At 38.1% G+C, this 17,058-nt stretch overlaps 1 long non-coding RNA gene across 1 annotated transcript in view; it reads left to right on the top strand.

The window, feature by feature from the left end:
* Window positions 1-16,374, top strand: part of LOC112930184 (uncharacterized) — a 31,753-nt gene extending 15,379 nt beyond the window's left edge. Inside the window, exons 2-3 of the long non-coding RNA XR_003237061.2 lie at window positions 13,373-13,465; window positions 14,134-16,374. This is a non-coding gene — a long non-coding RNA (uncharacterized lncRNA). The remainder of the gene's footprint in view (window positions 1-13,372; window positions 13,466-14,133) is intronic.
* The last annotated feature ends 684 nt before the right edge of the window (window positions 16,375-17,058 follow it).

The raw sequence follows: 17,058 nt of genomic DNA, 5'->3' as shown, positions 1-17,058 counted from the left end.
GCTTCTAGAGCTAATTAACCAGTTGAACAGGGTAAGGCTGGCAGGTGCTAAGGGAAGCTAGCATCTTTTATCTTGAGGGGGGGGGGGACTTCCAGTTTTATTTTCTAATATAGTTCCCATTTGTTCTCTACTAATATTCAAGAAAGATTTGAGAACTTCCAAATTAATTCAATTTTACCAACAATCAAAGGGAAGGCTCATTGCTGAAAAACTGGCAGAAAGCGGAATCCACATGTGCCTCCAACTTTGCATCTACTCGTACATACATCTTATGCCCTCAGAGGTATTTACAAGGCCTCCAAAATGAAGACTAGAATTTTTTTAGCCTCCTTTTGTTCAAGTGTCTCTCAATAACATGCACATGACCTAGAGAGATACTCAGAAAGCATACCTTTTGGTCAGCAAATAATACCTGGGAACTTAGCACAAATGTGCCACACTTCTCTATTAGGTATTGGGGATGCAAAACTGAATAGGAAGTTCTCCTAGCTGTGATCCTTCAGGGTTTATTTGATTGAAACTGGAGGAGAGAGAGGACACGAAGTTGCTTTAGTTGACAAGACTGGTGTGTATGTATCAGATAAAACCCATCAATTATCATCTAACTACAGAGTATTGGTTTGCTTTTGTTCCAGATCTAATATGTCATAAAGAGGTATCTAGTCATTTCATTGGCTATCTGTAGCTTGTCAAAGTGACAAATTATTCTTGCAGTACTTCTCTGTTGATTCCAAGATAGAATATTGTCTTAAAATATGTTTCCTTGCTCTGCACTCTGCTGTGAGTTTACAGGACAAAACCATGAGGTTAACAACTGGGACTGCAAAGAAATCATTCTCTGGTAATTAAATAAATCTCAAAACCTCTAAAATCAAGCAAGGGTAATTGCCAGGAAGAGATGGTGGACTCTGTCTGTCAAGAGATATCTTTCTCATAGGCTTCTGTCACTTTCCATTACTGCTGCCAATGTACTCCCCAGCATCAATTGGGTCCCTCAGCTGTAAACTCCAACCTTTTCCCTTAATGGGTACTTGTGAACTGAAAAGCCCTCCCTTTGATTGTCTGTTGGTAAAACTGAATTAATTTGGAAGTTCTCAAATCTTTCCTGAATATCAGTGGAGAACAAATGAGAACTAAATTAGATAATAAAAAAAAACAGGAAGTCCCTCCCGCAAGGAGATAAAAGATGCTAGCTTCCCTTAGTACCTGTGAGCCTTACTCTGTTCAACTGGTTAATTAGCTCTAGAAGCTATCCTGGCTAGTTATGTCCATGAGGAGGAAGACCGATAGGAAGAATAGTAGAGTTTCTAGACCTTATTCAGTATTGCTTTTATCTGTTCATCTTACATTTCTAGAAGAGGTTCCCTTTGAAGAAAATTGTCATGAACTAAGAATATTTAAAACCATTTCTTAAGCCACATTGAACTAGCTATTTTCTGGTCCATGTATGGCCAACCTATGACATAAGTACTACATAGTATGTTCCTTGGTCCCATGGAAGGCTTCACTGTACTCATGCAATCCTTCACTGATTCCCTACAAAGCCTGAGGATCCTTCTCAACTGGCACATCAGATAGCTACAATAATTGGTTAGTAATCAGCACATTAGTTTAATCCAGTGCATCATCTCTCTTCGAGCCCTTTCTTAGAATTTCTTACTTCCAGCTCCAGGTCTATCATGATTTGTGTGCAAGAATATCTTCTTGCCTAAAACTCTTCCTTAGGATATCACTGTCTGCCCAATGTCTCAAACTGCAAGTCTGAAAGTCAGTTCCACTAGCTCAATAGCTCTTATGTTAACCCAGTCTCAACAATTTTTTTTTCTGAATATTAACTTACATTTCTTAAGAAGTGTTCTTTGGAACAGGATTCCTATTGTATATGCCATGAAAAATATTCCTGAGGCAAATACACTTGGAAAATGTTACATACTATAACCCCTTGTGAAGAGTAACAATGTATAAAAGTTAAGGAAAGAGTCCAAGGAGGACTGTATTGGAGAAACCTGTCTGATTCAGTTTAACCAAGAATTTCCCAAACTTATTTGACCACAGCAAACTTTTATTTAATGACAGTTTTTAACAAGTCCAGGAACACATTTTGAAAAGTGCTCTAATAACTTGACCAGTTTCTTTATTCAAACTTCTCCCTTCAATCCATCTTACTTCTGCCACCATAATTATCTTTCTATCGTTACATCTCTGATCATATCATCCCTGTGTTCAAAGACTTTTACTGGCTTCACAGTAGTGATAGAATAAATTCAAACTCTTGATTATGGTATTCAAGACTCGAGGTTTCTTCTGCAATTCATCTCTATCAGCTGTAATGACAAGGTAGGCAACAATTCTTTGAACACTCATAGGTGCTTTATGAATGGATCTACCTCTCTTCAGCTCCAGGCCTTCTGATTGCCATTCAGCAGGCATCAGCATTCTCACTCACTTTTATGCCTTTCTGCTTTGGATCAGTTCATTCCCTCTTTTGGAATATCCTTTTCTCTGTCAACCAAAATTCTTTAATACACATCTTAATGAACACCGTGGGTTTGAAGAATTTCCTTTGCTTTCTCCGTATCCCTAAAGAAACTAGTCACAATGTTAGATATAGTCTCATCATACTTTATCTTTCTTCCCCTGTTTTACTCCTTGTACGTAGATGGAAACTTCTTTCTTTACTTTGTAAAAATATTTTGTTTACTTATTCATGAGAGACACAGAGAGACAAGAGGTAGAGACACAGGCAGAGAGGAGCACAATGCAGAACTCAATCCCAGGACCCCAGGATCATGACCCGAGCCAAAGGCAGACACTCAACCACTGAGCCACGCAGACATCCCTGATGGAAACTTCTTTAAAGGACTGGTCCAAGACATCTCAGTCTTTGAACTCTTGCCATTTTACACTGAATAACTTTTTATTGTGTAGAACCGTTCTGTGGATGGTATATAAACAGTGTATTTAAGGCAATCCCTGGCCTCTACGTACCAGATACCAGTAGCACCCATCTCCTGAGATGTTGCCAAATGTCTCCTGGGTGTGTGTGTGTGTGTGTGTGTGCAAAATTGCCACAATTAGGAACTACTGTTCTAGACTAAACTTGTGTATCTCTTTAGCTTAGTCTTCTGCGTATCAAATAGCCACTGAATTCAACATCATTGAATGTTCATATCCCTTTAGGATTTAATTGTAGTTGACAAGGAGAGAAGAAAAAGGAAATAAGATATTCCAAAAACGCCATCATTTGGGAATCTTGTGAGCATCGTTAGTTTCTAGTTTGGGGTCTCTCAGAATTGAACCTGATTTTAGGGGTTCCCCATTTAGCGGGACCTATTCTCCACATTCAAAGAGTAGCTAGACTTTTGAAGTCTGCTTCTCATTTCTAGGATTTTGTTATTCAAAATCCATCTTTTGTTTTGTGCTCTCTCAAGTATTCAGTTTTGGTGAAGTGAATGCACAATCGAGCCATTAAGACTCATTAACTGCATTGATTTGTCTTTTTCTTTCTGTTTCTCTTTCATTAATGAAACATAGCGATTTGTCTCCAGAGATTTTTATTTTTTATCCTTTAGGAAAAAAAATCTCATATTTTATTTCTTACAAAGAGTTGTCTTGTGGCATGAAGACTCATCAAAGTCATAATTACATTGCATTTGTCTGCATTGAACTGTCTGTCATCTGTAAGCGTTTGAGCCTGGCACACATCTTTCTGCATTGGTACCACATTTTTCCAAGTTACTTACCAATCTGAGATGATTTGTTAGTGAGTAAAAGATACCTTTGGCACTCTCTGCCTTTAATTTTTCCTGGCTACATAACAAAGTTGTTTATAATCTCCTAGCTGTGTCCCTAGGCTAAAATTATAAAGATGCTATTTGAAATTTTATTTATAAAAATTGCTAAAAGATATTGTTTGTCATCAACCTTGATGTTTGTCTACATACTCCATCTGCACTGGCAATTTCTATGCTTTATTCACAAATACCCAACTCCTACTTAGGTGGAGAGGATGATTTTTATCTTTATTTATTTTAAGATTTTATTTATTTATTTATCAATGAGAGACACACAGAGAAAGGCAGAGAATTGGGACGTCTGGGTGGCTCAGCGGTTGAGCCTCTGCCTTTGGCTCAGAGCATGATCCCAGGGTCTGGGATCAAGTCCCACATTGGGCACCCTGCTTGGAGCCTGTTTCTCCCTCTGACTGTGTTTCTGCCTCTCTCTCCCTGTGTTTCTCATGAATAAATAAATAAAATCTTAAAAAAAAAAAAAAGGCAGAGAATTAGACAGAGGGAGAAACACGCTCCTAGTGGGACTCGATTCCCCGGACTGGGATCACTCCCTGACCCGAAGGGAGACACTCAACCACTTAGCCACCCAGGCATCTCCCAAGAGGATGACTTTTAAAGGCTCAACTGCATCCATATGTTAGGATCTTTATCTAAACCTTATCTGAATGATCTGGGCTTTCTAAAACCCTGAATTTCTGAATTTCTGAGAAATTAGCAACCTCTCTCGCTAGGCTTCCTAGTTTCAAGAAAACTGGCTAATTCAGAGAGAATCGGTACCTGCACAGAAATTCTGTACATCAGCCTCTGGTATTTGATTAAAATTACAACAGACACTTTATCACTTGGCTTTGTTTAGCCATGACATACCCTTTGGACCCAGAAAGAATCTTAATTGAGGATCCACTTGAGAGTCTTCAATCTGCAAATGAGGGGACCCTGGTCAGGAGGTATTAAATAGTTTGCACTTTTAAAAGAAAAATTAAAATCAGTTAAAAGGAAAGAAAGAGTTCCAAAAATATATTCTACCCTTCTAACTTGACTCTCCAAGTTCACAATCCTCAGCAGACACTTTTTATTTTATCTGACTTTGCCTCAGCAGATATACAGATGTAATTTTAACCTAAACCCAAAATAATGGCAAGAGAATAGGCAAAGAGTCAGTTTCTCCCTCCCCTTGTCTTGTTTCTGCTTTTACCTCAATTTTTATATTGTCCTTTAATTCCTTTTATAAAGACAAATAAATATATTTTCCTAGGCATCCCAGTCCTTTTGTCTCTTATATTCGCTAGAAGAAAGCATGACTTGTAATCACTCCATGGTTGTCACTGCATATTTTTCCCCATCTTACAATTAAAATGCAATATTTGCCTCAAGATTTTCATTGGCTTTTTCTAGTTTAATTGCATTTCTTCCAAGAATGCTAACAATTTTGAAAATATTCACCTTCTGGATCAGGATTTCTTGAAGGATGGTTGTATTGACCATTTGGGCCAGAATTATCTAAAATGCCTACCAAAAATATAAATTTCAGAGAAGGCTCATCCCAAATACACTGCGTGAAAATCTCTGTGCATAGATATCAGGTGTCTGCTTTTTCTTTTCTTTTTTTTTATAAATTTATTTTTTTATTGGTTTTCAATTTGCCAACATATAGAATAACACCCAGTGCTCATCCCATCAAGTGCCCCCCTCAGTGCCCATCACCCTGTCATCCCCACCCTCCGCCCACCTCCCCTTCCACCACCCCTAGTTCGTTTCCCAGAGTGAGGAGTCTCTCATGTTCTGTCTCCCTTTCTGATATTTCCCACTCATTTTTTAACCTTTCCCTTTCACTATTTTTTATATTCCCCAAATGAATGAGGTCTCCACTTTTTCAAGTCCCTCCTGGAGTTCTGGTGTTAACTAACGTTTGAGGTGACTTTTGGATGCTGTTGAACCAGATGACTTGTGCACACTCTTCTGGATATTTTTTCCACATCCAGATCTGTCAGTATATTCAAAGCAGATCCCGAGTTGGACTCTTTCAGCTCTTTCCACTCCACAAATCAGGCCAAGCCACCACCATGTCCTGTTGCAAGAGCCGCAACGCCTTCTAGCTGGTCTCTGTCTTCCATCCTTGCTCTACTTCAGTATGTGTCAACACAGCAGAGAGAATGTTTTCTTTTAGAGTAAGTTAAGTCATATCCCTCACTGCTCATATCCCTTCAGGGGCTTCCTGTCTCGCCAGCCAGCAGAGGTCAAAGTCATTACAATGGCCCACAAGACCCTTGTGTTCTGGACTCTGTGAACTCCAGCCCCCATCCTCTGCTGCTTGCCCTTTGCCCCTTACTCTCCCATTACACTGCTCCTCTGCTCTTCCTGGATGTGTCAGACCAGCTTCCACCTCCTGGTCCCCAAGCCTGACTGCCCTTCTCATCCTGGTCTGCTCAGCTTGCTCCCTTACTTTCTCCAGATCTCTGTTTAAGTTCTCAGCCAGGCTTTTCCCAGCAATCCTGTTTAAAATGGAATATAAGGGAAGGGAGAAGAAATTTGTGGGAAATATCAGAAAGGGAGACAGAACATAAAGACTCCTAACTCTGGGAAACGAACTAGGGGTGGTGGAAGGGGAGGAGGGCAGGGGGTGGGGGTGAATGGGTGACAGGCACTGAGGGGGGCACTTGACGGGATGAGCACTGGGTGTTATTCTGTATGTTGGCAAATTGAACACCAATAAAAAATAAATTTATTATAAAAAAATAAAATGGAATCTTTCTAGTTCTGGGTACTTCTTATCCACCTACTCTGTTCTTGGGTTCACCCAAACATACCAGCATCTGCTATTCTGGATAGCTTCCTTATTTTGGTTATTGTAGTCCCTCCCCCAACTTTAATCCATAAGGGCTAGAAATTTTTGTAAGTAGAGGTGTTCAGTGCTGTAACCCAGCCCCTAGAACAGTGGACTATGCCACAGACTCAGTATATATTTGTTGAATGAAATGAAGAAACCATCTCATCTTAACGACTCTGGACTGCAGGAGTGATTATCATTATTGCCAGACAAGAAAAGCAAAGCCTTTATAAAAGAGAAATAAATGACTCAACCAAAGTCACATGGCCCATGCTTAGCCGGGCAGAGCTTTGCTCTATGCCACAGCATCCATTCTTTCCGTGAATCTTCAATGCTTCTCTAGGATCCTTTTGTTCAACTTCTTCATTCTCCAAATAAGAGTGCTGTCAGCCCAAAAGCACATTTTCAGATAGAAGGAGAGAACCAGACAGCACATGGTTCTAGTGACTAAGACAAAGTGCTTCTTTGCTTTCTGCCACCTTCTCAGGCCCTTGAGTACCCACTCACAGTCCCTCTCAAGAGTTCCTTATTATGTCAGTCTAGGTAAAACTACTTGAACCTAAAACACACTTTATTGTATTGTATTTACCGTGTCACTATCCTATGCAGTGCTTTCTGGAAGACCCAAGATCTGTAAGGCATGTTTCCTGTCCTCAAAGAAGCTTGTCATCTACAGGCTACAGGGGATGCTGATGTAACACACAAGAAATCACAAAGTGTGGGACACCTGAGTGCCTCAGAGGTTGAGCATCTGCCTTTGGCTCAGATCATGATCCCAGGATCCTGGGATGGAGTCCCACATCAGGCTCCCTGCAAGGAGCCTGCTTCTCCCTCTGCCTCTCTCTCTCTGTGTCTCTCATAAATAAATAAATAAATAAATAAATAAATAAATAAATAAATAAATACAGTGTTTGAGTGTATTATACCATTTCATTTATTGAAAGCCTATACTGTTTGCAGTTTTGATATTAGTTTGATGTTAAAATATTGCACAAAATAGCCATTTCCCCCCAAAATTACATAGTTCCCAAAGACTTTAAAAGCAGTTTGTGTTTTTTTTTTAAAGATTTTATTTATTTAGTCATGAGAGACACAGAGAGAGAGAGAGAGAGAGAGGCAGAGATACAGGCAGAGGGAGGAGCAAGCTCCATGCAGGGGGAGCCTGATGTGGGACTCAATCCCGGGTCTCCAGGATCACACCCTGGGCTGAAGGCGGCGCTAAACCGCTGAGCCACTCCGGCTGCCTTTCCAAAGCAGTTTTATCTCTGTCTTTAACTTGTCTCAAATTTTAAAAGCAGGAATCAGGAGACCTAAGTCTCTACTTGCAGCTATATCACTGACCTGTTTTCTGATCTTGGCCAAATCAGTAAGCAATTTTAATGGTTATCATTTTAGAGTAATAATAGTGATAGCAACAATAAAAGTTAACATTTTAACTTATTCCACACCAGGTGGCCAGGTGCTACACATCTTAATCTTTACTATGCTCTAATGAGGTCGGCACTAACATCATCCTCCTTTACTAGTGACAAAACTGAAGGACAGAGAGAGCCAAGGTCACCCAGCTAATTAGAGGCAGAGCCAAGATATGAGCACTTGGACTCCAGAATTCTGTGCTTCCAACTACTGTGCTATACCACCTCTGAAACCTGACTCCCATTGCACCAACTATATTCTTTAACCACTTGCTTTATTCTTATTCTTCAAAAACTCTCCCCAGATATCCATGGCTCCAGACAAATGACACTCTTTCCCATCCATAATATATATTCCAATCTTTGCAGACTCTGGATTTCCACTAAAGCCTGCCCTCTGACTGGAATGCTCTTTGTCTATCTCTAACATTCAAGTCCTGTCCGCACTCCAAGAACTAGTTATTCCTAGTAACAACCAGTTGGAGAATAAGTGCTCTCTTCATAAAATCAAAACTTCATTTACAAAATCAGGAAAGAAAATTTGAATAAACAATGATAAACCATTTATCTGGATGAGGCAATATATCATGATAATATCAATTCTCCCCAAATTGTTCTACAAAATCAAAATAATTACAGTAAAAAAATTCAGCAGATGTTTCTAGAAAATTGCTAAAACTATTTCTATACTTAATCTAGAATAATGAAGGTCTACAAGTAATTATGTCAGTTTTGTAATGAAAGAAACAGGATTGACTTAGTTTAAATTACTCCACCACATATTAAAATATGTTATATGATTATAATAAGACAAGCAGTATGGCATCGGTGCAAGAACAAAAATCTCAATGAAACAGAATACATAGTTTATAAACAGACCTATGTATACAACGAAACTTACATTATACTAAAAAAAAGTGCACTTTGTGCAATATTTTAATGTCAAACTAATATCAAAACTGCAAACAGTATAGGCTTTCAATAAATGAAATGGTATAATACACTCAAACACTGTCTGTATTTATTATTTATTTATTTATTTATTTATTTATTTATTTATTTTTAAAGATGTATTTATTTATCCATGAGAGACACATAGAGATAGGCAGAGGAAGGAGCAGGCTCCCTGCAGGGAGCCTGATGTGGGACTCGATCCCAGGATCCTGGGATCATGACCTGAGCCAAAGGCAGATGCTCAACCACTGAGCCACCCAGGTGCCCCTATTTACTTATTTATTTGTTTATTTATTTATTTATTTAGGTTTATTTATTTATTAGAGAGAGAGAGAGAGAGAGAGTGAGCACATGCAAGCATCCAGGGGAGAGGCAGAGATGGAGGGAGAAAGAGAATCTCAAGCAGACTCCTTGCTGCGCATGGAGCCTGACATAGGGCTCCATCTCAACACCCCAAGACCATGACCTGAGTGGGAATCAAGAGTTGAACGTTAACGAGCTGAACCACCCAGGTGCCCAAAGTCTACATACATTTTTAAATACAATTGATATTTATGTGATCAAGAATTGAATTTACATAAAACACTGTGAAAATAAGTGAGAACTTCCTTGTTCAGACCTGTAAAGATGAAACGGGTATACTTTTAAAAATCAAAGTTACTGAAATATGCCACCATGTATTATATTATGAAGACAAAAATTCTTAATCAAATATTTACTTTAAACCAGGAAATATTTCAGTGTTATTTATCTTTGGGAGTAGAGGGCCTCTTGGAAACTGAGAACAGAGCAGTAAAGAAGGATTCAATGTGAGGTTTGTTCACCTGAACATAATGACCATGTCATTAAAATTAAACTCAAATTGGTGAAGAGATGGGGTAACCGAGTGATGGACATTAATGGGCATGTGATGGAATGAGCGCTGGGTGTTTTATGCAACTGAAGAGTCACTAAACTCTACCTCTGAAACCCAAAAAAACTCAAATTGGAGACCTTTATAGAAGGTGGCATATCAAGAAAAGCTGGATAGCACTGACTAGCTATGGAACAGGTTTTAGGTTTGTTTGTTTTTTTTTTTTTTTCAAATTTAAAAAACATAAACTATTTTAGCTTCTCTCATGAGTACAGTGAACATGAATTAGCTTATATGTCACTATCATAACACCCCAGATCCACTTACATATGGATTATTTCAGAATTGAGGAATTAATAGTAAGGAAATTTCCTTTGCTTTTTTTTTAAGTCACCATTACAATTTGCTCCTCTCTCTCTCTCTCTCTCTCTCTCTCACACACACACACACACGCACACACACTTTGTTATTCCTTTCTTTTTTTTTTTTTTAATTTTTATTTATTTATGATAGTCTCAGAGAGAGAGAGAGAGAGAGGCAGAGACATAGGCAGAGGGAGAAGCAGGCCCCATGCACCGGGAGCCTGATGTGGGATTCGATCCCGGGTCTCCAGGATCGCGCCCTGGGCCAAAGACAAGCGCCAAACCGCTGCGCCACCCAGGGATCCCTGTTATTCCTTTCTTTTATTTTTTTAAAAGATTTTATTTCTTCATGAGAGACACAGAGAGATGCAGGGACATAGGCAGAGGGCGAAGCAGGCCCCCTGTGGGGAGCCCGATGTGGGACTCAATCCCAGGCCTCTGGGATCATGATCTGAGGCAAAGGCAGATGCTCAACCTCTGAGGCACTCAGGTATCCCATACTTTGTTCTTTCTTGTGTGTTATATCAACATCCCCTATAGCCTGTAGATGACAGGCTTCTTTGAGGACGGGAAACATGCCTTACAGACCTTGGTTCTTCCAGAAAGTACTGCATAAGATAGTTACATGATAAATCCTCAATAAAAAAGTAGCAACTGGAGCCAGAGAAGACCCAGATGATTTATGCTCAGTGAGAAATGTCTAAAGTTTGGTTGAAGAGGCTTTAATTTAGTTCAAGATCCAGAGAGCTTGGGGACCTGTGGAGTATTATTTCCACAGAAGTAGAAGGTCACAGAAAATGTGTGGGTTGGTACAGAGGGTGTGGCTCAGTATAGAGGGTGGTTAGTGGCAGTTCATTTGCAGATCTACCAGATAAGGTTTGGAGTTGTATAAACTAGATGTTATGACATCTCTGTGCGTATAGCACTTGCCAAGGAACCGCTGAAGATGTATTCCACCAACATGTCTTTCTGTTTTTTCTTCAGACCACTAAAATCCCAGCTACTGTACCCCCACTCTCTGTCATGCATACACAATCTTAATCCTTTTTTTTTTTCCTTCCTTTTTTTGGTTGTTCTCTCTCAAACATTGACAAAATAAAGTGTTGAAAGCCTGAATGGCTTGCTTTGAACAGAACAGCACAAATTCATACACAAAGCTGTTTCCCCTGAATTCCCTCTGGGCCTGATTCTAGGACCTCTTTTCTTTGGGTAATAACTCTAATTTGGTTAATAACTAGGATGGGAATAGAAAGAAAGGAAAAAACAATTCAGATAAAGCAACTACCTCCTTACAATCTATCTTTTAATGGATATGAAATTTGAAGTCTAAAAACAACTTTTTTTAAATTCCATTCTTTTTTACATTTTACTTTTGTTACTCTCGACAGGAAATGTAAACCACGTGTACACAAAAATATGAATCAATTTACAGAAAATTGGTTTCTCTTGGGGTCTAATACTCATTTAAATTTTTAACTCAAGATAGCAACAGATGTGTCAAACTTACCAAATAGCACACAATACTCTTTTGAAGATATACAGAATAAATACTACTGATCACATTTAAAAATTTTTCAACTAGCAAATTTATACCTCAAGCTTTAAGAGTTTTAACCAGAGTTTTAAAAATGATTCATGTCAAAATACAAACTGACAAAAAAATACGAAAAGCAATTTTGAAGAAATGAGTGTAGTCCATTGATAAATGCCTTTGTTGCAAATGGAGAAAATAGATCTTTAATCTGCCTTGGCTCCAGTTTTTAACAGTTGGCATCTAATTAATGAGTTATCAAGGGTGGAATCACACAGTGGAGCAATCCCCCTTTCTCTGATTATGGATTGCATTTTGATGATAAAATTGTTGGTTGTGTCCCTCTTTAGTGACAGATTTTGTGTGATTAATGTCTTGAGTGTCTATTTTTCTTTGTTCTCTTCGCACAAAAGATGCCAGAAAAATCAGCATCACCAAAGAAAATGTAGCTTCTATCCCCTTAAAAAAAATCACCTTCCACCTTCTCTTGTTATGGTTGATCTTCAGCTTAGTGTATTTGAAAATGAAAAGCAAAATGAAAGACCACAAAGTTGCTATCCCTATTACTGGTGGTTCAATGTAAATTATGATGCATAGTTCTGAGCTTCACTAGATGTTTTTACGCAGATGAGATGATTTATAAAGAGTAGTTCATTAAAAGCACTTGTTTTAACAAAATGCGAGTCAACAAAACATTGTTTTCTGCAATAGACATGAACATTTAGTCATTTAACCATGGTTCTGTATGTACATTGTTGTTTGTTGACACTTGCAGGCAGATACACCTGATTTAACAATCATGTGCACAAATGCATGAGTAAGATCTTTTTTTTTTTTTTTACATAGTTTATATAAATATAGCCTCATTGTGCACTTAATTGATGAGTTGGTTATACTAGCTTGTTTGCAAGGAAAAGAGATCTATTCAAGTCACCTTAAAAACAGTGATTTATAGACAGATTGGTATGTTTTGGAAGCAAGACTTCTCTGGGGATCTTATTTTATTATCACAGTTTTTGTGTTCTTCTCTTGCTTCAGTTTAATTTCCCTGTAAATTAATTTCCTGTGCACATTGTGCTCAGCTCTCTGCCTCCCCATCTTCGTAGTCCCCATGAACCTCCATTGTCATCTCTAAGTCATTCTCTGTCTTAAACTCTATGAGGTGGCTCAAACTCTCAGCTTCTCCAAGCCAAATGCTCAAGAGGGGACTCTTCCTGACTCATCTCACCTCTTAGGTGAGGCTTCAATGACAAGAGGTCAGTTAACATGATTGTGGATTTCTCTGTCCTGGAGTTGTGGTTCATTCCTGGTCTAATGAGGCCCATTAAGAGCTTTATCATGTGGAATACAATATTGCTTTTGCAGCCAACTCTTTAAAGTTGTGTGGATAAGATATATTCCCTTAGGAGAGGAGTCTTATATGAATGATGCTACCTGCTAAATGTTTGTGTTCCTCCGGCCCCTGCAAATTTATATATTGGAATCTAATTCCCAGGGTGATGATATTTGGAGGTAGAGCCCTTGAGATGCCATTAGACCAAAGGGTGGAGGCTTCATCATGAATGGGATTAGTGTGTGATAGGAAGGGATGGCAAAGTGCTTGCTTCTTACCTCTCTCTCTGCTTTCTGTCATGTGAAGGTACAAAGAGAAAATGGCCATCTGTAAACCAAGAAGGAGGCCTCACCAAGAACTCAGAGAACCACAGCTTTGCTGATAGACAGGATCTGGGATGTAAGTAAAATACAATTATTTTGGCTTCAGCAGAATTGGATTTTTATTAATTGAGATAGGAAAACTGCAGGAGGCCTAGGTTAGTTGAGGAGTGGTGGTTTATTAGAAGGTTTGTTTGGAATATGTTAAATTTGAGTTGCCTGTTGAACATTCAGGTGCAAACATCTTGCCAGAATTTGGGTATCTATTTTAGGTCTGGAGCTCAGGAGGGAGTTACAGGTTGGTGATATAAATTTGGTAGTCAGCCTACAGGTGGTAACTAAATCCAAGAGACCAGAGGAGATTTCCTAAGGACTGAGTTACTTAGTAAAGACAATGGGTTAATTGATGTGGATGACACCAACATTTAGAAGTAGAGACATGACTGAGAAATAAGTACCAACAAAGAGTTAATAGAAAGATAAAGCTTTTTTTTTTTTTTTAAAAGAAGGAAAAATAAAAAGATAAAAGCCTGTTAATTGTGGTGTCCTAAGAGTCACAATTTAAGAGAAGATTCAACTGTATGAAATGCTCCTGATCAGTAAAGTAAGATGCCCGACAATAACAACAAAAAATGATGATTGTATTTAGTAACATGGAGGTTATATTAGCCAGCTCAGGCTGCGATAACAAAATTCTACAGATGAGGTGTATTAAACAACAGGATTTTTCTTCTTTTTTTCTCACAGTTCTGGAAGCTGGAAGTCCTCAATCAAGCGGCTAGCTGCTTTGATTTCTCATGAGTCCTCTTGTCTTGGCTTGGAGATGGTGCCTTCTTACTTGTCCTCATATAAACTTTCCTCTGTGCTCACATATTCTTGGGGGTCCTTCCCTTTCTCATAAAGACACCAGTAATGTTGGACTGCAACCCCACCCTCGTGGCCTCGTTTAACCTCATTGCCTGCTTCAAGTTTGATCACCAAATACAAATACACTGGGGAGTAGGCCTTCAGAAAATGATTTTTTTTTGGGAGGGAGGGGTCACTACTCAGTTCATAAGAGAGGTCATTGATGAGTTGATAACTACAGTTTTGGTGTTAGGGATTGTGTTAGAACCTGATGTGAGTGGCTTCAAAAAAGAATGAAAGGTGAAAATTAGAGGCAGTGGATACAGACAACAACTATAAGGAATTTTCTTATTAAGAGAGGGCAAGAAATGGTGGTAGACCTGAGAAAAGATAGTAAGGGATATATTAATTAAATTATATTTCCTATATTTATATTTTTCTTTCTTTCTTTCTTTCTTTCTTTCTTTCTTTCTTTCTTTCTTTCTTTTTTTACTAGACAGAAAAGACACAGTTTGATGTTTGATTATCTCAAGAGTGAGATGCCTCTTACATTGGAGAATTTTCTGCATTTACATTGTGTAGACATTGGAGTGACCACAGAGCTGCTGGAGGCTACAGGGCAGAGATGGGGCTTGGGAGATGAGTGAAGGATAATTGATGGATTTCATAATTCTTTTGAGTATTTCAAATGTTAGTTATTTATAGGACATTTTAAGATATTATTGTAATATATCTTCTATTAGTTGGTTTATATAAATGTAGCATGTATTGATACAAACATGGTCTTGTTGTTGTCTTATAGAAGATCTCAAAGGATGACTATTTTTGAAACACTTGTACATTTTGTTCCCTAGTCAACTCAAATGTACATAATTGCCATATGTTTAGGTGCTTAAATTGCATTTGCTTATGATTGGTAGTGAGTACATCAATACTTGATTAACTGTATATCCTCTTTGTTCCTTTTTATACTCAGAGGAGAAGGGAAGTGTCTGCTTATCTGGTTTTGGATACTGACTGTTCTCCATGAGTGTTTCTCTCTAGAGGTAAAATTATTTATTAAAAAGGCCATGGAATTTGGAGTCAGCAAACCCAGATTTGCCTTTTACTAGCCTTACAAACTAGCCTATCTTATTTTATTTCTTCTCTTCAGATTATTCATGTGCACAGAGGAGATTACAATACACAGTACTATATATATATGGTTCAAAACTACTCTTGTCTGGCCCACGCTTACACTAACATGGTCCTGAAATGAAGGCAAACTTAACATATATGATGGGCCTTAGTATTTTCAATCCATTTGTCAATAGTATGGACTGAGATTTCCTGTGAATTACTGCTCATCTCAGGAATGTAAACCAGGGTCCTCAAGGTAGAAGTTGTTATTGAAAAGAAAAAGGGAAAGCAGAATTTCAGTGATCACTTAAGGAATGGGGCTCTAATAGGGATCAGAGATTTTAGCTGGGGAGGGCTAATAACGAAATATGGAAAGGCTGGTCCTGAACTTTACAGTAGAGCTACAAAGACAAAATGAACTTGAGAACTCTGCTAATTCTACCACTGTAGGGGAGCAAATCTGGATGATTTTGCCTTGGTTTTTCTGTCTTATAAAACTACAGTAGCAGATCTAGAAGAAATTGAATGAAATCAATTTTATTATTTGCTTTTATTGACAAAGGGATGGTAGGCAGTGAAAAAAGAAAAAAAAAACCTGGGAAAATACATATCTAATGAAGAAATAACAAAGAAAACTCTGGCATTGTGATTTATCCCTCCTTTAGTTTTTGGATATAGTAAAAGGTCACTATAGAGAAAAAAGCAGGATGTAAATTAAAGTTCTTTTAGAGAATGACATTATTTAGGTTTTCTATTATTCTTTCATTATTTTTAGCTACTTGCAATGTATCAAGTTTCTTAATTATTCAGTAGTGCAAATATACGCTTTATTCTCATATACAGAATAAACTTCATTCTGCAAATAATAGGCAAAGCTAATTAGCAACTTATCACTCTTATTTAGGCCAGAAGCCACTTCTATTGAACTCTCTACCTTGGGAATATAACCTAGCTCTAGGAGTGTTAATTAATCTGTTCTTTCAATAGCCACACACTTTTAAAAGGTAAGGTTAGTGTATTGTCACAGAGCCTAAGGCTTCTTGTTCCTCTTTCTCAAAAGAATTGGAAGCATTGTATTGTATTTCTTTATAGGTTTTTGTTAAAGAACAACTGTGACTTTGAAAGCTGAGAAATTTGGAATGTTTTGAACAACTGAGAAATCTGGAGGTTTCTGGCTTATATGTGAATGACAAGGAAAGAAAATGCCAAATGTTGATGAAAGTTAGAATCTTATGACATAACTAGATAAGTAATTCATTTATATTCTATTTATGGAACACAATGGAACACATTTTGTGCCAGCCACTTGGGGATACAGTGAATATAGTGAATACAATTAATATAGTGGCATCCATTAGAGCAATGATCTTCAAAAACAGTTTCCATGTACCTTGGAGACGTGCAGACTTTGAGCTTGGATAAGACAGACTGGAAGGTTCTACAGATATTCCTGTCTAGACAGTCTACTTAATCTGCACACATTCCTAAAATTAATCTGCCTGAGATATAACTTTCCCACCCACCCCTTCCCTGAGGTCCTTCTTCTTACAAAACTGCCTCAGAAGTCCTGCTTGGAAGGTTAAGACTTCCCTTATCAAACAGTGATAATAAAAAAAATGAATCTAAGGATTATATAACACATTTCTTTGCAAGTCTGGTGGTTTTCAATTATTTGCTTGAAAACAAATGGGAATCTGATCGAGTTGC

This window comes from Vulpes vulpes, chromosome 6 (assembly GCF_048418805.1).
Source record: "Vulpes vulpes isolate BD-2025 chromosome 6, VulVul3, whole genome shotgun sequence".
NCBI classification, from domain to species: domain Eukaryota; kingdom Metazoa; phylum Chordata; class Mammalia; order Carnivora; family Canidae; genus Vulpes; species Vulpes vulpes.
This window is presented reverse-complemented; position numbering and strand designations above follow the sequence as displayed.